Here is a 24,289-nt window from a genome sequence, read left to right on the forward strand (position 1 = left end):
TTGAATTTTTCTGCGCAGATAAATAATTCAGAATGCACAGGCTGGATGTAATCTGATTCTATAGTGCTGTACTCCATCCAAACAACCAGCAAGCAATTGCAGATTTAGGGAAGCGCAAAGCAATCAATCTATAAATATAAATTCCCTATTCTGGAATGAAAAATCAAAAGATAAATATGTAAAAATTATTCAAAGTAAAATTCATATAAAGTCCCAAATTAGTCCCCCACTGTGTATAAAATGTGGCCCTCAGCACAACGAAAGGCATTAGGACGCTACCACAGGGTGACCAGAAATTACATCACATGCCATCCCGGAAGTGACGCAACAGGATTGGCGCACAGAAGGACAGAGTGAGATACCGGGGAGCGAGCACACTGACGGGTGGCGTGCTGGATGGTCCATTGACTGATTCTTGTATTATTTTTTTTTTATTATTATAAGTACTTATATAGCGCCGTCACTTTACGCAGCACTTTACACATATATATTGTACATTCACATAAGTCTCTTACCCTCAATGAGCTCTCAATCTAAGGTCCCTAACTCACATGCATATATACACATACTAGGGCTAGTTTAGACAGGAGCCAATTAACCTACCATCATGTCTTTGGAGTGTGGGAGAAAACCTGAGTACCCAGAGGAAACCCACGCAGGCACAGGCAAACTCCAGGCAGATTGTGTCACGGTTTGGATTTAAACCGATGACCCTAGTGCTGCTAGGCAGAAGTGCTAACCACTTAAATACTGTGCTGCTTAGTATTACTGTATTCAATTGACATGTTTTTATCTGCTTTTGTAAATGGGGTTTTATCTGTGATTCAATACATTTTAACTGCCTTTATGGTATTCACACCATTAGGGCTCCTTTATGTCTAAAATTTAAAGAAACATTGTTTAGATTGGGGAGAGAGTGTAACATGGTATTGGAGGGACTATATTAATCCAAAGCGCTTTATGTGAGACCAAACACTGGGAGTGAAGATTCACAACAAATGGTGGAGTGGAATGTGATTTAATCACCAGCTGGGAAAATATTGCCCTCTGAAGCACAATTTTACCATGTTTTATACACAGTGGTGGACTATTTGGGACTTTCTATGAATTTTTCTTTGAATACTTTTTATATATTTACCCTATGATTCTTTACTCTACAAAAAGGAATTCATATGTATAGATTGATTTTTCTGCACCTCCTTGAATCTGCAATTACTTGCTGGGTGTTTGTATGGATTTTAGTAAACATTAAGGAGGCTGCAGCAGTCCAGTTTGGGTTTGTGCTTGTATTTTTTGTAGTATTTTGTGAATTTTTTACAATTTTATTTATTTTATCACTTTGGGGTTTTTCAAATGTTGGGTGATTAAATATTACTAAGGTGCGGTGTTGATTGGGTATATAGTATTACACTGAAGTATTCAACCTGACCCCCTTCCCTTTGTGAATTGAAATACATTCCTGCTCTTTCCCATTTTTCCAATAATTGTGCTATATCAGATGTAAATTGAAAGGGAGGATGTTGGAAAGTGGGTATAGCTGTTGTGAATACATTCACAAGCTAAACCCACAGTGGCTTCACTTACAGGTCACATGAACTGCCACGTTTCCTGAACTGCCACTGTTGTAGGTCACATGTCCCAAATACAACACTCAGCAGCTCATACATAGACTTTTTGTAAACATTCTAACAATTGAATCCCCCTTCCTTAATACCTCTCTAAATGTAAGTAGATAAACAATGTAACAACAGGCACCAATGTGCAAAACCAGCACCTCTCTCCATACATTGCATTCAACATTTCTATTTTGAATAATCAAACAAAACCTATAGGCAGTGATTAACATCTTGACATCCACAATGACAATAATAGATAGATTAGGAAATTTTCATGTCTGTGGCCACCTTCCAACTATGGCAGAAATCTATGTGCCTAAATCTTTATTGGGGGCGGGCGGATGTTTACCACTGAGAGAGACCGACGCCTCGAATTTTGGCTAACCATTCTCACTCTCCATAGCCATGAGCATCAATTTTTAGCTCATGGTTGAATTTTGTCCTTTCGTCACATGACTGTATGACCCTCTGATGTAGGGGTCTCCAAACTTTCTAAACAAAGAGCCAGTTTTATAGTCCTTCAGACTTTAGGAGGGCCAGACTGTGGCCAGCAGCAGTGTAAATTTTCCTGACATCAGTGGACATAAACATATAAGCACGTTTGGTATTAGAGGAGGAATACCCATCGTTGGTATCTGTAATGGAACCGCAACCCACACTGTGTTTGTGGGCTTCCGTCAGTATACAGCTTCCTTCAGTCTTGAACACAGATCCTGTATCAGATATTCCAGCCACCCTACATACAAAACTAACTGACAACTTAGCTTGTATGTATCTGAAAACAACTAACTTCTTTATTGAACAAGAAAAATACTTTTTATACACTTGAGAAGCATCTCAGTCACCTACATGAACAATGACCCGAACATTTACCCAAAATATCACACAATGGTTAGATAATGAGGTACAGCAGACTCATGGCTAATCCCATCTAGACAAGGTTATCATTAACATTCAAATAACTCAGCACACTTAAACCAGCCTGGAGGACCAGACGGCTGGCAACAAGGCTAAAACAAAATATAAAAGTACACATTATCCTAAGTATAAACACAGAACACCTTATCATGCAGACAATAGCAAGAGACCCCAGTAGCAGTCTGTCCGTCTCCTACATTGAAGTACATGGAATACACATCTAAGCATTGCTTTTATTATTTAGGAGTCACCGACTTCATTGCAACAGGCTATAGGTCTCACGGTGTAAAGTGGGATTAAATCTTCATATTTCTTGAGAGATATTGTTGATAAATATTACTCTCCCATTTGAAGTTATCCAAACCCTTTTCTCAGTGTCCATGAAGTCCATCATTTCCTTGGTCACACTGTGTCCCTAATAGACACAGGGTGGCTTACACATAAGAGGAGCCTAGGGGGCTGGGACAGGGATTTCTCAACCTCTCTAAGGTAGGCTGGGTTCCATGGGCCCCCCCAACCAAAGTGACTCCCGTCACAATGTCATTGGGAGGAATAGTGACCCATCATTGGTATTATTGGGAGGAATAGTGCCGCACATTGGTATCATTGGGAGGAATAGTGCCCCGTCATTGGTGTCATTGGGAGGAATAGTGCCCCATCTTTGGTATCATGTGAAGGAATAGCGCCCCATCATTGGTATTATTAGGAGGAATAGTGCCTCATCGTTGGTAATATTGGCAGGACTAGAGCCCCATTTTTTATATTATTGGGAGGAATAGTGTCCCAACGCTGGTATCATTGGGAGGAATAGTGCCCCATCTTTGGTATCACTGGGAGGAATGGCACCCCATCATAGGTATCATTGAGAGGAATAGTGCCCATCATTGGCATCATTAGGAGGAATAGCGCCCCATTATTGAAGTCAGTAGGAGAAATGGTGCATTATTGTTGGTGTCAGTTGGCAGAATAGTGTCTCTTATCAGTGAAAATAATAGTGTGGGATAAAGGCAAGCAAAGGGCCGCATTTGGCCCCAGGGCTGAAGTTTGGAGACCACTGCTCTGATGAATCAATAAAATCTGTAGGTAGCTTACCATTGATACTATCAGGCAGCCAACTCTCATAAGATTTATGTTTTTGCTGCTCACTCCAAGTCTTCCAACATAGGCAGTTTGGAAAAATAAATTTTTTCTGACCTTACAGAATGTTTTTAAAAAATGTTTTCTAAGGGGTTGCAGAAACTATTTTTATATAGTGTTTTCAACAATGTTTTGTGGACGTTAATGAAAGAAGCGTTGATTATGTCAGCAAAACTCACAGTAAATACACAAACAAAGAAAGCAATCAATATATTCAATCACGATGACAATGCAGTGATCTTTACCATTACCCTAGTAATATGTCAGTGAGCTTTACTTCCAACTTATCAAGGAAGCATAGGCAGCAATAGGTCATAAACAAGGCCCTAAGATACAGTATACAACAATCCTTATCAAACAGTGAGGGTTTGCATATATCAAAGTACAAGCATCGAAAACTGTCATTATTTTACAACATCCATCAGTTAAGTTTAGTTATATTCCAAGGCAGATTATATTTAATATTTTTTATCTATGCAGAAATGATAATTTTGTGCAGAATTTTCCTTATCACCCACATCAGTTCCTGCCTTCGGATGTTACAATTCAAGTTTGCCATCAGCCTGATAGGATTGTTTATATCTCAGTCAAGTAGGTACCGTATATGTGTACTAGGCCCAGCACTGTTATTTAAGACTGACTGCATCAACGGAAGCCTATGTGGTAAAACTGTTTGCAAGGCATTTTCTAAGTCACAGCTCAGTACCCGATCAGTAAATGGTCATATAATTAGCTTGAAGGCTTCTGTACTGCAAACATATTGTTTAACATCCTGATATAAGAAAACTAAAGTGTATGTCTGGGCAAAACATTTTCTCATGTTTTTTATTTATTTATTTATTTATTTTAAACAAAAGATTTTTTTTTTTAAATGCTACAAGTACTGAAAAATACTGACTGAAAAGCCCCTTAGTTGCTTTAGTGACTTCCCGGCTCTTTGCTTCATTAGAAACCCAAACAGGGTTGTCAGCTCTGCCCAGTTCTCTTTTGCCAATTACAGAACACCTGGGTAACATAACCTTAAAGCAGAACTCCAGGTTTCAGTGAACTTTAAATAATGTGTTTGGACTTAGCTGGAAGTTCCTGCCCCACTCCTGGAACAAGTGCTGCTCAGCCATTCACAGGGAGCTTTGTATTTTGTGAATGAATACAAAGCTCCCTCTGATTGTCTGAGGTGGAGAGAGGGGTGGATGAGATCATAATCTCTCCATTTTAGAATCCGAACTCCCTGTGAATGGCTGAGCAGTGCTCAGTCCGACATAAACATTCCATTTCACTGCCAGAACGCAGCGCTGCATACAATATGCAGCTGAGGCTACATACAGTTTCTACAGCATACACATTCGCTGCATCTGTTAGTAAAGTCGTTAGTTTGGAACAGCTTGGTTCAAACTATTTAAAGTTCACTGAAACCTGGACCTTCCTTTCCCGCTGCTGGAACACAGTGCTGTATACGGTATGAAGCTAAGGCATACAGTTTATACAGCACTCACAGCCGCTGCATTTGTTAGTGAAGTAAGTATTGTGTTGGACCAGCTTGGTCCAAACTAACTATCTAAAGTTCACTAAAACCTAGAGATTATTGTTAAGATCACATGGAAACAGAGGATCAAAAAACACCTCTCTCTGTGTCCAAGAATCTCCTATTCTGTGGCATTTATGTGTGGAAGAAGAGGCGCTTCCTCGTACCCTTTCTCAGTCGTATAGTCTGCTCCAGCCTCTGCCCTATCAGGTTGTTTTACCTTGGGTTGAGAAGTGGGAGACAGATATTGGACGCCAGCTTACTGTGCAGCAGAAACAGAACATGATCCACCTAGCCTTGAACTGTTCGATTTACACCAAGACCCAGGAGATGAACTTTAAGCTCCTGACGCGTTGGTATTATACCCCTGAGCGTCTCCATCGTTATTTTTCCTGAGACATCAGATCGGTGTTGGAGATGCAGAGGCGAGAAGGGTACGTTGCTACATATTTTTTGGTCATGCCCGATGTTGTTACCCTTTTGGGGGGAGGTTCGTAGAATACTAGCAAGATTCATGGAATGGAAGATCCCGGATGACCCGGCTTTTTTCTTGCTTCAAGTGGTAGATGCTCCACTCGGGGCCTTTAAGAAATCCCTGCTTTGTCCTCTATTGAACGCTGCCCGGGCATGTATACCACCTCTGATCGCGACCTCCCGATATAGGGGAGATGGGCATGTGGAAAATTGGAGGATTTAGGATCTCTTTATCACTTCCGGGGAGGGGGCACGCCTGATGGCAGAGTGATTAAACGAGCAGACAGCCATGCCCAAGGTAGCACGTGGGCTGCTGGCAGGTCCAACTATGGCCTGGAAATATAGACTCCCCCCATCCCTTTCTCTGTTTTCTTCCCTTTTCCTCTTTCTCCTTCTCTCTCTTACCCCCCCCCCCCCCTTTTTTTTCTCTTCTTTTCTCTCTCTTTCTTTTCATTATTTTGTCTTAGTGGTAGACCTTCTGTCTACTTATAAAAAAGAAAAAAAAAAAAAGTTACATGCCAGAGGGGGTTCTTTTATGGTATTTAAGGGTGGGGGGTTGATTTACGTATGTGATGATGCCAAACTATTAATGTCTTTTGTATTACCTGTATCTGGCTGTATTCAATAAACTTTATAAATAAAAAAAAGGCATTTAACAGAAAAACTCAATTATCACTTCTATGCTGATGAAATTCAGATATTCAGTACATTCACACTAAACCAGATTCTACTTTGGCTGCTTCTCTCCTATCTAGCTGTGTTTGTGATAGAATTAAACTATAACAAGACTGAAGTCATGCTCATTGGCACCCCCCATAAATGGCACTGTACTTGGGCTTCCATCTACATTAAAAGATCTAGAGGTGAGATTTGATGCTATTTTAACCTTTGATCCACATGTACAAAATGTTGTTAGAACATCTTTTTTCCACTTAAAAAGCATTGCTCGTTGCGTCCTATGCTATCCTACACTGTAGCTGAAAAGCTGATCCATACATTTGTGTTCTTCAGACTTGACAACTGCAATGCTCCACTCGCTGGTGTACCTAAATCCACTATTCCACTATATAATTGACTACAATATTTACAAATTCTGCAGCCAGATTCCTGACTAGGTCTGGTACAAGTGATCATATTACCCCTATCCTGGAATTCTTGCACTGGCTACCTCTAAGGTTTCAAATAGATCCTCTTGCTCACCTATAAGGCTCGTCATTACTTGGCACCCCATTATCTGTCTAAACTTTTATCAATTTACTTCCCCCCTCGTAACCTCTGCTCCTCAAATTCTGGTCTTCTGTGTGTCCCCCTACTCACCTATACTTGATGGGAGACAGAGCCTTCTCCTGCTATGCTCCAAAACTCTGAAATTAACTTCCAAAGAGAATCAGAGAGTCTTCTCTAAATTTATTCAAATCAAATCTAAAAACTTTTTTCTTTAGACAAGCTTTCATGTAATTGTCCCTTTTTTCCTCTGTTTTACCCCGTGTATTTCTTGTGTTTTTGTTTCTCTTATCTTTGTAAAATGCTTTGAGAAGCTACTTTTAAAGACGCTTAAAATGAAGATATAAATATATATAAAAAGGAGATTACTAAAAACCGAAGATTACTATTATTATTTTTATTATAACAAACTAGGTTTCTTCTGTTCTCTAATGCGGTTAGCTTTTAAAGAAACTGTAATTGATTTGTGGTTCAAATCTTTTGCTATGTACTGTGTAATTGTATAACCTAATGCTTGTTTGTACTTCTCATATTAATTATATTAAAACTGAACTCCAAGCATAAACTAAATATGACATGGATATCTGAACTACAATTCTATGCATTGTGATACAAGCATCCCTCAAAAACAGCATAACAAGGTTGGGGGACTATTTTTCCCCTCTGTTAAGCAATAAGTCTCTTCCCCTTCTTTGCCCTGCTGATTGGATGATCAGGTCATCAATCTGCTCATTCTGTTCTTACCTCATATTAAAAACTTCTTAGTGCTACAAATAGTACTGCGTAAGACATACAACTGCTATGCAGAGGAATGCAGAAAAGCAATACAGTACATAGACCTAGTCCTGCACCTTTAGCTTCTGTTTTTTAAACTACATTATTTAAGGAATACGTAATTTAATTAAATGATAGTGTTTTATATCTATCTGGTGTTAAATTTGAAATAATAGGCAGAAAATGAAAAACTTTGCCATTACAATGAGTATATGAATTTGAATCCAAATTAATATCAATGACGTGTTACATTCATGCTGTTCATAGATCAGCAGTTGAAGATAATTTTAAATCTGAGTCCTTGGCCAGACAGTTGGGTTCTGCTCACCATTAACTGCCAAGCTACAATTGATACATTGATTGATACAATATCCTCTGGTGCTGACCTTCACACACTGTCTAATCTCATGAGCTTTATTCAGACATAGCTCTGCATCTCATTCCTGCTCCTACAGCGAAACATTTCTAGGCCATCACAAGATAAAAAGATCCAGAAATTGTGATAGGAGCGTGTTTGCAGTATGAAAAATATTTATTTCAATAAACCATTAAATCTCCTAAAAAGACTTCTGCAAGGCATCTTGGCAATCCAAGATCCATGCCATGGCACAGACCAGTATCAAAGATTAAAACTCATATAAATAAATAAATAATCCAAAATTTGCTCCACCAGCATTTTACCTGATGCTCTCTGGACTGATCCATTAGAACAGAAAAATATAAAACAGCCACAAAAGTAAAGTAGCTGTTAAATAGAAACCAAGCAGAGCTTTCCTTATGTTTTATACAAATATTAATTAAAAGTACAAATTGGTCACTATGGCAAACCCACATTTCTGCTTATATTGCTTTCTCAAGTTTCATTGAATTTGTACACAGCAGTCCTAGCAAATATGCTTCTCAACATTAATAAAAAACAAAACAAAAGAAAAATACAAAAAAAAAACAAAACATAGACCCCTCTCCTTTAATCCAAACAGACCTAAATAGTTAATTAAATTGAATATAGATTACCAAGCAAAAGAATTCTAGGAGAATTCCACACTTCCTTCTAGTTAACAGGTTGATTCATAGGAAACATTGCACAGTATATTTATCAATTTAATTTGAAAGCTGGCCATACACCATGCAAAATTTGCTTTGTGGGTAGCCCCATTGTTTTCCTCCCATCTGACATCTTTTTGTGGGTAGCCCCATTGCCCTCCTCCCATCTGACATCTTTTTGTTGGTAGTCCCATTGTCCTCCTCCCATCTGACATCTTTTTGTGGGTAGCCCCATTACCCTCCTTCCATCTGACATCTTTTTGTGGGTAGCCCCATTGCCCTCCTTCCATCTGACATCTTTTTGTGGGTAGCCCCATTGCCCTCCTCCCATCTGACATCTTTTTGTGGGTAGCCCCATTGCCCTCCTCCCATCTGACATCTTTTTTTTGGTAACCCCATTGCCCTCCTCCCATCTGACATCTTTTTGTGGGTAGCCCCATTACCCTCCTTCCATCTGACATCTTTTTGTGGGTAGCCCCATTGCCCTCCTCCCATCTGACATCTTTTTGTGGGTAGCCCCATTGCCCTCCTTCCATCTGACATCTTTTTGTGGGTAGCCCCATTGCCCTCCTCCCATCTGACATCTTTTTGTGGGTAGCCCCATTGCCCTCCTCCCATCTGACATCTTTTTGTGGGTAGCCCCATTGCCCTCCTCCCATCTGACATCTTTTTGTGGGTAGCCACATTGCCCTCCTCCCATCTGACATCTTTTTGTGGGTAGCCCCATTGCCCTCCTTCCATCTGACATCTTTTGACTGAAAAATTGAAGAAGCTGGATGGAAATGTTTGAGCCAAACAGCTGCTGTGCGGTTTTCTTCATAAAATAAAATTAAATATTTGTTTAACCTACAGGCTGAGCAAAAAATATCTAAGAGTGTTTGGCCAACTTAACCTTTCTATTACTACTAGATGCAGTATTATGAAGTCAGATCTTTAAATGCTTGAACGCATTTCAACTTCAAACGCCTGGAACAAAATTTCAAAGTGCCTCAAACAAACGATACTTCAACAGGTTATAGACTCTGCCCACTGGGAAGCTCATTTCCTCATCTATGGAGTCTCCTCAGAGGTATGTAGATGTGGTGTTTAGTGTAATTTATAGTATTTGCATTCATGGGCTAGGGAAGGCTTACTCTGGGAGAATTAAAATTGAACTCCAGGCAAAGATTTAAAACACATTAAAAAAATAGAAGGAAGTGGTTTTACCTGCCATAGGGATAGTATTTCTGTCCATGAGATTTACACAGCTTTGCCCCAAAGCACAACCCTATCTAACAAAGCAGAAGGCCTGATGTAATACATACAGGTCCCCTCCCTACCACTACATTGTGACTGAACAGTGAAATGAGAAGCAGCAGACTGATGAGCTCATCTCTTTGTCTCTGTCCTCTTATCGGCATGCTCTTTGCAATGCAGCAGCATGAGAAATCTCTTCTAAAGCAGTAAATGCAGTTTGTTACATGAAATTGAATAGTGCAAAGACCAGCTATGTACCACCCCTAGCTCATGTTAAGAAACAAGTATAGAAAACGATTCTCTAATGCCACTGGCATAACCAAAGGTCCCTGCAAACATTAGACAGCATTAGTCATTCCCCGCCATTTACAGTTGAATTTGGGAAATGTTTGTATCGTTGTAGGCACCTCAAAAATTCTGATCGCCATCCCTGGCCAGTTTTGATCATGGAAAAATTGATCGGCCAGTCACTCTTGATTACCCTAGGACATGGTCATTCTATGTAGGCACAAACATGTATGTTTATGTGCTACGATCTTGCATGTTCATACAAAGACTTGTTTTTACAAGACATTTATGATAGATAGATAGATAGATAGATAGATAGATAGATAGATAGATAGATAGATAGATAGATAGATAGATAGATAGATAGATAGATAGATACAGGACGTTTTTCCAGCGGGAATGAGGGGGGAACACAGTTCCGGCACCTCCAGCACTAAATATATGCAATAGCAAGGGGTGCTGGGGTGTGATTGAGGGTCTACTGATGCTGGCTGTTGGGGTGCCTATTGTTGCTTGAGTGTATCTATTTTTGCATGGCAATCTATTGTTGCTCGTGAAGTATCTTTTGTTATTTGGGGTTACTGACAGGGATCTACTGTTGGAGGGTCCATGAACTGCTTCACAAGCCCAACCACCATACAGTTAGAAACACGCCCCTAGGTACACATTTAACCCCTTGATCACCCACAGTGTTAACCCCTTCCCTGTCAGTGTCATTATTACAGTAGCAGTGCATATTTTTAGCACTGATTACTGTAGTAATGTCACTGGTCCCCCCAAAAGTGTCAAAAATGTCAGTTAGGGTTCCGATCTGTCTGCCGCAATGTCACAGTCCTGCTAAAAATCGCAGATCGCGGCCATTACTAGTAAAAAAAAAAAACAATAAAAATGACATAAATCTTTCCCGTAGTTAGTAGACGTAATAACTTTTGCACAAATCAATCAAAATACGCTTATTGTGATTTTTTTTACCAAAAAAATGTAGCAGAAAACAAATTGGCCTAAAATGTTAAAAAATTGTGATTTTAAATTTTTTTTGGGTGAAAAATGAAAAATATTGGTTTTTTTTTCAGAATTGTTGCTCTTTTTTTTGTTTATAGCGCAAAAAATAAAAATCGCAGAGGTGATCAAATACCACCAAAAGAAAGCTCTATTTGTGGGAAAAAAAGGACATCAATTTTATTTAGGTACAGTGTCGCATGACCGCGCAATTGTCTGTTAAAATAATGCAGTGCCGAATCGCAAAATATGGCCTGGTCATTAAAGGGGAAAATCTTCCCGTCCAGAAGTGGTTAATGTTGGCCGCTGGGAGATCTATTGTTGCTGCGGGGGGGGGGGGGGGTCTATTGTTGCTGTGGGGTCTATTTTATTGCTTCTCTTGTTATCATTACCAAATTCTATACAAATTATTTAGCATTATATTATATATTATACTTGGCTCTATATTCTCTTAAAGGAGTCATACTGGGAGCTGGGTAGGGGGTGGACCCAAGAGTCGGTGCTCAGAGGTGGGTAGGGGCGGAGCCAAGGGTCAGTGCTTGGAGGTGGGTAGGGGGCGGAGACAGAAAGTGACATAAAAGGGGGGAGTTCTCTGAGAAGAAAAAGCACCGGATAGATCAATCTTCTGCAGTAAGCATTTCACATAATGACTCCTCATAGCTGTGAAAGCCCTTTTGGATGAGCAGCAAAGTCTCCTAAACATTACAGAACAAGTCCAGTGGAAGGTGAATTACTACTACTAGCTATACCATACCCTGAATACACGAGAACCTTCACAATGTAAATATTTGTTAATGTTAACATAATATACTGTAATACAATACCAGTAACGTAACAGTATAGTACAGCAGAGTACAAATGGCAGTTGGGATGCAATCGACTACAATAACTAACCAAAATGATCTTATAGCTAATCTAATTACAGTAAACTGGATTAGGACTGACTTTTAGTGGTTATTGTGCATTCACATTGCCCATTGCACTTCATTCCTATTTCTGTTGCTCAGAGCCAGTTCTTATAGATGACTATAGCTCATATAAACTGACAAAGGTTAGTGAACTTTACTATAGATAATGGAAAATCTGACAGTACAACATTAATGTAATGAATGGTCAGTGCTACAGTAATGTAGGCCAATTTTTTTTTTAGAGATATTGGAGAAGATGTACCAATACATAAGTTCAAAAAAGAGGTTTGGGATATAGTTTGTAAAATTTGAATGTACTCTGGAATGAAAAAGTACTTGAATGTTAACCTATGAAAGGCTATTACACAATTTCTGAGAGTACAGGACAGAACAAAAGTGGAAAGATGCACTTCCTTACCTGGCTCTCCTCTTCTCCATCACTACTGTTCTCTTCACTGCTGCTCTCCATAATCAAAAGCTGTATCTCTGGTGATCGTTACTGCTTATATATGGATCAGTACAGCCACATCGGATACAGTGACCGCCCTGAGACACACATTGTTTCATGCCCCTCCACCTCCAATAAACATCAAGTTTACTATAGCATCATTTGCACACTCAGGCAAGCTTTTTGCTGTGTGTTTAATGGATGTTTGACATGTGTGTTGGATATGTAGAAACACCGGTAGTACAAAAATCAATGTAATCGTATTCACTATGAGCAGTCAAAGCAGCATACAGCCTATATAGTGTCACCTTCAACTGTCCTCCTTCTAATACAGTCCAGGCAGATGGGAATAGAAGCAGGGGCAGACACATGTATGCTTATGAAACTAGCAATGAGAGCTTTAAATTGTTCTCAGTTCAGTTTTGCTGACCACATATAATTACAGAAGGTCCCCTTATTCCCTTATCACCCATCACATTAAGCTCTGCATTAATTTAGATTTGCGAATTAAAGCTGACATTTTTTTCTAGTTTTGATCTTTGAATCACCTTGCTGTACACCAGTCTTTCTCAACCGTTTTAACACAGAGGAACCCATTAAATATTTTCAAGTCTCAGGGAACTCCAACTAAAAAAAATCTTCTTCCACACCCCTGAATGTTTTGATCCTTGAGATGTACGTCCAAGAGTCTCTTAAACATAGCCATAATCCCCGCAGTTACTACCTTTTGTGGCAGCCTTGTAGCCCTTACTGTAAAGAACCCCCTGGGGTTAAAATGCTTCTCCTCTAATCGCATTAAATGGCCTTGTGTCCTCATGCATTCCTTGCGAATGAATAGTTTTTCTTTCTATACTGAGATCACCATTGAGGTATTTGTAAATCGCTATTATGTCCCCTCTCAGGCGTCTCTTCTCCAGGGAGAATAAATCAAGCGCTTGTAAACGCTCTTCATGATTTAGGTCCTCCAATCCCCTAATCCCATGATTAGCTTAGTTGCCCTTCTCTGGACTCTCTCTAGCTCCAAAACATCCCTTCTGAGGACTGGCGACCAGAACTGGACAGAATACTCCAGATGCGTTTGGACAAGAGTTTTATATAGTGGTAGGATTATAGTTTTATCTCTGGAATACATCCCCTTCCTTATGCATGCTAATATTCTGCCAGATTTGGCAGCCGCAGCTTGATATTGCATGCTATTGCTAAGTCTATCTTCTACTTAGACTCCCAGATCTTTCTCCATTTTTGATTCCCCCAGAGGTCCCCCCCCCCTAAAGTGTATTGTGCTTTTATGTTTTTAGTCCCCAAGTTTAATACCTTACACTTCTCCACATTAAAACTAATTTGTCATGTAGTTGCCCACTCTGTTATTTTGTTCAAGTCATTCTGTAAGATTTTTACCTCACAATGTGAAGTTATTGCCCTGCCCAATTTTGTGTCATCTGCAAAAACTGAGCTTGAGCTAATGATCCCGTCCTCAATGCTATTTATGAATAAATTGAACAAAATTGGTCCCAGGACTGAGCCTTGGAGGACCCCACTTATCACCCCAGACCAGTCTGAGTATGCGTTATTTATTACCACCCTTTGGACACGCCCCTTTAACCAGTTCCGTATCCAAGAGCAAACCTTGTGGTCGATGCTTGCAGACCTTATTTTATAAATTAAGCGTTTGTGGGGAACTGTATCAAATGCCTAAGCAAAATCCAGGTACACCACATCCACAGGTCTCCCCCTGTCAAGCTCACTACTCACCTCCTTGTAGAATGTTAGCAGATTGGTTTGACAAGAACACCCTTTTGTAAACCTGTGCTGATTACTTCTGATGTTGTTATTGTCTTTAGCAAACTCTTGGATATAGTCCCTTATCATCCCTTCCAAAAGTTTACATACTATCGACGTCAGGCTGACTGGCCTATAATTTCCCGGGACATGCCTCTGCCATTTTTTGAATATCGGTATCATGTTAGCTTTCCTCCAGTCCCCTGGTACAGTTCCTGTCATAATACTGTCAGCAAAGATCAGGAACAGTAGTCCTAAACTCCAGATTAAGCACATATGCGAAACATGTTGAGTGTTCTAGCTCCAACTTTATGAACCATTTGTACCTGCGATGACCACACATACAGATCCTTTCAGAGGACAGTTTTACCCATCTGCTCCCTCTGACAGACTCTTCTGATGTGGATCACATAACAGATAACTATTTATCTCTATTTCTGTGTTTATATATTAATGTACCATGCCTTTGTTATGTCTTTCACCAATTACATAACTGTTGGCATATTATGGCTTTATAGATGGTGTCTTTGTTATTTAAATTGTACAACAATAAAATGTATATTTTTTATTATACCCTTGTGCCAACAAAGTCCATGTTTTTTATTTGAAATTTTCCTGCGACTTGTAGCAAAATATTCCATGGACTATTTCAGCATATAGCCTGGAGTGTCTACTTCCCAAAATTTGGTCATTTAGGGGGGGGTTTGTGCTATCTTGACATTTCGGGGTCACCGAAACTGTGATAGGTAGTGAGGAAGTAAAATAAGCAATTTATGCCCTTAGAAAACCTGAAGGCGGAGATTGGTTTTCGGGGTCCCGTACACAGTTAGGCTCCCAAAAACTCTCACACATGTGGTATCCCTGTACTCAGGAGTAGCAGCAGAATGTATTTTAGTGTGTCATTCCACATATACCCATGGCATGTGTGGGCAATATATCATTTAGTGACAACTTTGTGCAAAAATGTAATGTAATGTAATTTTCCCGACACTTGTGGCAAATTATAAAATATTCCATGGACTCAACATGCCTCTCAGCAAACAGTTTGGGTGTCTACTTTGTAAAAAGGGGTAATTTGGGGGGTGTTTGAACTGTCCTGGCATTTGATGCCCAATATTAGAAGCTTATGCCCCACATCACCCACTCTTCTAACCACTTGAAGACCAAGCCTTTTCTGACACTTTCTGTTTACATGAAAAAATTTTTTTTTTTACTAGAAAATTACTTTGAACCCCCAAATATTATATATTTTTTTTAAATCCGAGGACCTACAGAACAAAATGGTGGGCGTTGTAATTTTTTTTTGTCACCCCGTATTTTCGCAGAGATTTTCCAAACGCAATACTTTGGGGAAAAAAACACTTTTTTTTAAATTGAATTCACAAATACACTATTTATTGCCCAATTATTGTTTGGTAAAATATAAAAGATGATCTTATGCCGAGTACAAAGATACCAAACTTGACATGCTTTAAAATTGCGCAGCGGCAACAAACTACGTACATTTTTAAAAGCCTTTATAGGTTACCACTTTAGATTTACAGAGGAGGTCTACTGCAAGAATTACTGCCCTCGATCTGACGTTCGGGGCGATACCTCACATGCATGGCGCAATTGCTGTTTACATATGACACCAGACCGATGCTTGCATTCACCTTTGCGCGCAAACGTGGGGAGACAGAGGTGCTTGAATTTTTATTTTCTATTATTTATTTTGCATTTTTATTTCATTTTGACACCTTCCCTTTCATTTTTTGTTAATCATTTTTATTGTTATCACAGGGAATTTAAATATCCCCTATGATAGCAAGTAGTGACAGGTACTCTTTTTTCAAAAAATTGGGGTCTATTGATCTCTTCTCTGACGTTCGGGGCGATACCTCACATGCATGGCGCAATTGCTGTTTACATATGACACCAGACCGATGCTTGCATTCACCTTTGCACGCAAACGTGGGGAGCCAGGGGTGCTTGAATTTTTATTTTCTATTATTTATTTTGCATTTTTATTTCATTTTGACACCTTCCCTTTCATTTTTTGTTAATCATTTTTATTGTTATCACAGGGAATTTATATGACACCAGACCGATGCTTGCATTCACCTTTGCGCGCAAACGTGGGGAGACAGGGGTGCTTGAATTTTTATTTTCTATTATTTATTTTGCATTTTTATTTCATTTTGACACCTTCCCTTTCATTTTTTTGTTAATCATTTTTATTGTTATCACAGGGAATTTAAATATCCCCTATGATAGCAAGTAGTGACAGGTACTCTTTTTTCAAAAAATTGGGGTCTATTGATCTCTCCTCTGCCCTTAAAGCATCTGACCACACCAAGATTGGTGTGATAAGATGCTTTCCCAATTTCCCAATGGCACTGTTTATATCTGGCGATACCAAAGTCATGAAATGCTCGTAGCTTCCGCTATCTTAGGCCATAGAGATGATTGGAGCCATTCTGGTCTCCAATCAGCTCTATGGTCAGCTGACTGAACCACCGGCTGCAGTCTTGGGTTACCCGGTGGGACAGGAGAGCCTGAGCAAACCATTGAAGGTGGCGGGAGAGGGGGGTAGTACCCTCCCACTGCTTGTAAAAGCAGTCTAGTGGCTAACTATCTGTTAGAATTGCTTTTACATGAAAGCTGACCGCTGGCTGTAAAAAACGATACCAGAAAGTGTGTTGTATGCCCACCATTAGACCTCCCAGCATCCACCCAAATCTAATGATGGGCATACATGCAATGTTCTTTTTTCCTTTAGCCCACGGGCTGAAGGAATGAAAGAACATAGTAGATTCCTCCATTCGCATTGATCGATGTGGATGAAGAAATCTCTGCTAAGAAGAGTGTTAAAAAATATATATCCGCCCTCTGTGTCCACCCCATCCCCTATGCTTCCCATATATGCTCTTTTTTTTAACTGTGGTGGTGAAATCACCTTCTACAGCTCTACAATCATTGATTATGTATATGGTGAGAGCAAACGCTGTTGCTGTCAGAATACACAAATCAGTGCTGCACCTGATGGGCGTACCTGCAAAGCAAACAATGGTTAACAATAAAACACAGTAACAATAAAACATTACAGTATAACAGTACATTATAAAGTACAGTAAAAGTAGAAAGAGTAGAAAAGTAGAGTAAGAACAGAAAATTAGCTCAACAATAACTGTTTTATTTTTTTTATTTTTTTTATTTTATTTTTTTCTTGTAACTTTTTTTTACACTTTTTTTTTAACTGTAAAAAATAGGTTCCAGGCTAAGATCGCTCAAAATGTGATGGTCAACATCTTTTGAGACCCTGTGTGAAAAAGGGTGCCCTAGACTGTGCCGTACTGTACCCTATACTAATATTCTGCGGTAGTCAGGGCAGGAGGGACAAAAATAGCGAGTGTCATACCTAAGCCCACGTTTCATACAGACACAACATCTTTATTGGGGTGCTCTTTGGGTAGGGGTACTAGGGAGGACATCTGTAAAATGCCTCTCATGCAGCCGGCTCACTACATCTGGATTGTGAATTTGGGCCACAGCACCTCCTGGATACAGAAGGGCTGTTATGATCTCTTCCTGGAATTTTAGGAAGGATTAACTTTTTCCTGGGGCATTTATAGCACAAAAGCATTCAGTAGAGCCAATTGAAATAAGTATACAGACACTTTTTTGTACCAGTGTCTGGCCTTACGGGCAAATAAGTACGGCGCCATCATCTGGTTGCTGAAGTTCACCCCTCCCATGTTAAGGTTGTATTCGTGGACACAGAGGGACTCCTCAACAACACCAGTCGCCACTGCAATTTGGACTGTCATATCTGCATGAATGGAGGACAGAACGAATACATTCCGTGTGTCCCTCCACTTCACTGCAAGCAGTTTATCAGACTTCAAGCAGGCTCTCTCCCCCATCTAAGTCGGGAATCTACAAGCTGTTGGGGGAAGCCCTGGCGATTAGGTCACACGGTGCCACACACGCCAATTCCAAAATCAAAAAGGTGTCTAAAAAGTGGCACGCTTTTATAGAAGTTTTCCACATATAAATGGTATCCCTTTCCCAATTAGGGTGACACCAAGTCCCAAACAATCTTGCCACTGCTCCCCATGTAGTCTGGGCAGTTGGGGGTCTTCACATTGCAGCCAGGCAGGTGTCCTCACTTATTGATACTTGTGCTGTTTTGCCTGCCAGTGGTATACTGTATTACCATATTTCTGTTAGGCTTGTTACACTATTTCCCCATCGCATTTCAGTGTGTGTGTGTGTGTACGTTAGCATTTTCAGATATTGTGTGATATTATGTATTAAATCGTGCTGTACTTGTTATCTTTATTATATATTGTTAAGTTAATTCACTATTTGATTTACCCTTTTGCCATTATACAAGGCTAGTCAAACTCCACAAGGTGTGTTGGTGAGTTTTGGGCAAGTTTGGGCAGATCATTATGGGAGAGATAAGGTCAGTGGAAATGAATGAAAGTGGCTAGGGAGGGAAAAGGTATATCCAAAAACTGATAAAAATGGCTTCCCTGAGATATCCATCTCTACTTTAGTCCCCAGATGGTGCAAGCATATTATGTGTGATAAAAAAGCCATGTCTGTTATATCAGCAGCTAATTGTTATGGTTAAAGCGTTGGCTGGGGTAGCTCATGCATGCATACATATCTACATTTTGAGGAGTTGGACATATTTACAGCATAGTCCTGCAAATATATAATGTTTTTTGGCTAATTATGGATTTCTTCTTCAACACCTTCCTGCCTGGCCTATAGCAGATTGACAGCAGAGCGGTGGCTTTAACGTTCTGACTGGATGTCATATGATGTCCTTCAGAATGGGCCGCCTGTGCACGCCCCCAGGGGCACGAAACGCGATGATTGGTGGCCCGGTGTGTCCCTTGGACATACTGCATCTCTAATCGTGGGAAAGAGCCCATGACGAACGTTCTTTACCATGTGATCAGCTGTGTCCAATCACAGCTGATCACAGCGTAAATAGGAAATGCATTCCTCTCCGCGTGCTGACAGCGTGTGAGGAGAGGGAAGCCGATAAGCGGATTTTATCAGTGGGGACAAATGCACTTCTAATCTGTGCCTTGCCCCATCAGTGATGTCCACCAGTGCCCAGCAGTGATGCCAATCAGTGCACATCAGTGATAAGTTTCAGTGCCCATCAGTGATGTCTGTTAGTGCCCATCAGTGCAACCTATCAGTGCCATCTATCAGTACCACCTATCAGTGCATATTAGTGCTGCCTATCAGTGTCCATCAGTGCTGCATATCAGTACCGCCTATCATTGCCTATCAGTGCTGCATATCAGTGTCACCTATCATTGCCCATCAGTGCTGTATATAAGTGCCTCCTCATCAGTGCCCATCAGTGCCACCTCATCAATGCTGCCTCATCAGCACACATCAGGGAAGGAGAAAAATTACTGATTTTCAAAACTTTATAACAGAAACTAGCAAAAACTTTTTTTTTTTTAAATGTTCTCTTTCTTCATTTGTTTAGCAAAAAATAAAAAAACCCAGTGGTGATGAAATGCCACCAAAAGAAAGCTCTATCTATCTTAAAAAAATTATAGGAATTTTGTTTGGGTACAGCGTGGCATGACCGCACAATTGTCATTCAAAGTGTTCAAAACAGCGCTGAAAGCTGAAAATTGGCCTGGGCAGGAAGTTGTTGAAAGTGCCCATTACTGAAGTGGTTAATGATAAAAGGTGTAATAATTGCAAACTGTCACATACTGTGACCTCTCAGATATTTTTTCATAAAGACCTGTATGCCTCTGCAGTAACTAGGGGGACATATACCGTACAATCATGTAATTCACTGTAAGTAAGTTTGATACATAAAGGTGCTTTAGTTTCTAGCTGTGACTAAGGAAAAAAGGTCAATTGAATTAATCAAGAATTGACTCTATAAGCCTAAAAAATAACCAATTTTCACTCATAGGAGTTGTTTGTTGATTTAATTCGACCGTTTCACAATCCATACAATTCCCCTTTACAAAATAATGCTGCAAATTAAAAAAAAAAAAATCATGTTTAAAAGAGCTTTACATTTGGAAAGATCTGTGTGATGACTTATTTTCTTTTCTTACTTCAATCCAATACAAATGATCGCTGCTAACTACACAACCGAGGGAAATCCCATAATCCTCTTTGTGTACTATGCTAGGCTTTGGTTGCCATAACTGCAGGTGTTTGGTCATGTGTCACTTGCACCTGGGATGCTCTCAGTAATGGCTTAATGATCTCTTATGTTCTTCTTCCCATGTTAGCATATTGTTATTTAAATAAAAATAGTTTCATAAAAAAAAAAGTTGCATCATCTGCACCTAGAATCTATCTTGCTCACTATATTTAATGACTTTCTATTTTTTTATGTGCACAGATTCTTTACCATGACAATATACTGTATAAAGCAGATGATGTATGGCATTGTCGTGTGCGCCCATTACCATGTATAGGGAGTGCCAGCACAAGCTTGCGTGGAATACATAAGGTACAGTTTGATCCTGCACCATGTGTTTCAGTGTGCTGTATTTGCAGATGGCCTTCAATGCTAATTTTCCGGAGGAAAAAAGTTAACCACTTAAGCCCCGGAAGATTTTACCCCCTTCCTGACCAGGGCCTATTTTGCGATTCGGCACTGCGTGACTTTAACGGACAATTGCGCGGTCGTGCGACGCTGTACTTAAACTAATTTAACGTCCTTTTTTTTCCACAAACAGAGCTTTCTTTTGGTGGTATTTGATCACCTGTGCGATTTTTTGATCATGCGCTATAAACAAAAAAAGAGCGTCAATTTTGCAAAAATAACAATATTTTTCAAATTTTTTTATATGAAATTCCCCCAAAAAAATGTAAAAATCAAAGTTTTTTAACATTTTAGGCCAATTTGTTTTATGCTACCTATGTTTGCTAAAAAAAATTGCAAAAAGCGTATTTTGATTGGTTTGCGCAAAAGTTATTGCGTTTACTAACTAAGGGAAAGATTTTTGTCATTTTTGTTGTTTTTTTTTTTTAACGAGTAATGGCGGCGATCTGCGATTTTTTTTGAGGGACTGCGACATTGCGGCGGACAGATCGGACCCTTGGCTGACATTTTTGACACTTTTGGGGTTACCAGTGACATTACTGCAGTAATCAGTGCTATACATATGCACTGTTACTGTAAAAATGACACTGGCAGTGAAGGAGTTAACTTTATTGGAGAGGGAGGGGTTAAGTGTGTCCCTAGGGGCGTGTTTCTAATTGTGATTGGCTGTGGCTACTAGTCTAAGAACAGAGATCAATGGTCCTACATAGGAGAACCGTTTGATCTCCATTCTTACACAGGGAAGAATGACAGCCACCTGCCTTTCTTCCAGTGTAACGGAAGATCGGGTCCGCCGGTCACACGCGCGGGGGGGGGGGGGTCCGTGACCGCGCGGGAGCGCGCCTCCGGCGGTGCACGCTCGCTACCTAGAGCCTCACAGGCTAGCGACGTAGACCTACGTCGCTTTGCCTGTGAGGGGCTGACTGCCGACGTAAATCGTCTTGCGGCGGTCGGCAAGCGGTTAAAGAGACACTGTTACCTTGCTCATGCAGGGCATCCACAGACCCTTTATTCTCACCTTGTGCTTCCATGCTGCCCTGCAGCTCATGAGAATATCCTGGGCTGTGGGGGAGCATGTAGCCTGCTCTCCTGTGAGGTTGTCCAGGTTTAGCAGCCAATCGCTAGGCCTGATCACTAATAAGACCCAGAAAGTGCCATCACCAATGCCGTCAGTCGCTGGCTACAAAGGAGCAAGGGGCTACAAGGGAGTCCAGGTAAGGTTAGTCATAGGTGTGCACAGCCTATTGCATTAGGGTGTGCCCCTCAAAGCTCAAACACATGCATGTGTATATACTGTATACTGACATTGTCAGTAGAGCAGTGGATGGAGTCAGTAGGGCAGAGATTGATGTCAGTCGTTTTTATTTTTATTATTTTATTTTTTATTATTTTTTACAATTTTATATTTTTAGTTTTTTTTTAGGAGCCCCATTAGGGGGCTTTGCTGAAATATCAGGGGTTTAAAGAGTGGGAATCTGCACCACACAGGGTGATTAACGTGTGCTCAGGCACACCAGGCACACCCTGTGTGCATGCCTATGAGGTTAGTATAAAGGGGACAGAGGATGCCCTTAGCAGGTGCACCATCACTTTCACTGCATGAACACAGTGACAGTGACTCTTTAGAGAAAAATGTGTATGTAAACTCTAACAATGAGCTTCTCTTATTTTCTCGCTTTTGGTCTGGGTTTTTTTTTTTTTTCATCTATTTGATAAATAACAAAAAAAAAAAAAAACTTTCGATACTGTCGGAAATCTTGTTTATAACCTGCTGCGCTCACTGCATGTGCTATCCTGTTCTCATGCACATTGTTCCCTGCAATCTCTGTGGACTACAAAACATCTCCCCCTATGTTATAGAGAAAGGAGGAATGTAGTTCTGTCCCTGGCAATGTTGATCCACCATAGATACAATACAGTTAGTGAGCATTGTCATCCTAGGACAGGTAGTGTGTTACCGGCAGGATTACCAGGTGAAAATAAAGGGGAAAAAACTGAAAAAGGAAAACCAATGCAGTCACAATATTTATGGACTGGTAAGCTGAAATACTGTACCTTAGAATTTTATTCTTCGGCTTAGATACACTTTATAGAAGCCTTTCTCAACGTTTTCAACACAAAGGAACCCTTGAAATAACTTCCAGGTCTCAGGGAACCCTTGCTAAAAATGACAGTATTTACAATTAATAATACATTGGTGTGATGTGATGTGATGGTCATTGGGAAGAATGCTTCCTACACTTGTGGTCATTGGGAAGAATTACCTCCTTACAGGTAGTTAAAAAGATCAATGGTGTACATTTTTTAAAATAAACATTTACAGACCGCCCATCATACATATACTGCAGCAGGGTCAGGGGCGCACGCGTTCACGCCGTTGGCGACCCACTCCAGCTGTGGGGAGCCCAGCAACGGGTACCACAGACTCAATGTCTGCCGACACCCACCAATTAGACAGTACACAGGCAGAAGGACAATCTGCCTATGTAAACAAGGCATACTAAAGTTCTGTCAGAAGGGAAGGCATTGAACCTGTGTTTCTGCAAAGCAGAAAACAAAGCAGGAACACAGATCTTTTCCTTCCCCTAGTCAAAGCCTTCCCCCACAGTGAGTAAGCACAACTTAGCCACACATTTAACCCTTTTATCGCCCCTGATGTTAACCCCTTCCCAGCTAGAGTCATTAGTATAGTGACAGTGCATATTTTTTAGCACTGATCACTCTATTAATGGCAATATCGCAGTCCCGCTATAAGTCGCTGATCGCTGCCATAACTAGAAAAAAATATATATCCCTTAGTTAGTAGTTTAGTTTTTTTTAACCAAAAATATGTAGCAGAATACATATTGGCCTAAATTGGTAAAGAAATATATTTTTACATTTTTTTTAATAGGTATGTTTGATAGCAGAAACTAAAAAATATTGTTTTTCTTTTCAAAATTGTCAGTCTTTTTTTGTTTATAGTGCAAAAAATAAAAAACACAGATGTCATCAAATACCAAAAGAAAGCTCTATTTGTGGGGGAAAAAAAAGGACAAAAACTCTATTTGGGTACAGCGTCGCATGTCTGCGCAATTGTCAGATAAAGTAATGCAGTGCCGTATCACAAAAAATGGCCTGGTTCATGAAGCGGGGTAAATCTTCCGATAGGCCAAGTGAGGTAAAGAGACGCTTTAGCCTATATACAAAAATTTAAGCAGCTACAAATACTATACACACACTTACCTGTCCCAGGATCCAGCGCTGTCCTCACCCGACCCGGCTCTTCGCACGTCTTCGTGTTACGGGCCGGCACCAGCATCTTAACTGTGAGCAGCTGACTGTGAC

General features: G+C 40.2%; 1 protein-coding gene across 1 annotated transcript in view; it reads right to left on the bottom strand.

The window, feature by feature from the left end:
* Positions 1-24,289, bottom strand: part of SEPTIN4 (septin 4) — a 100,391-nt gene that overhangs the window by 51,610 nt on the left and 24,492 nt on the right. The gene's annotated exons all lie outside the window — the stretch shown is intronic.

The sequence above is a fragment of the Pelophylax lessonae genome (assembly GCF_965119305.1).
Source record: "Pelophylax lessonae genome assembly, chromosome: 2".
NCBI lineage: Eukaryota > Metazoa > Chordata > Amphibia > Anura > Ranidae > Pelophylax > Pelophylax lessonae.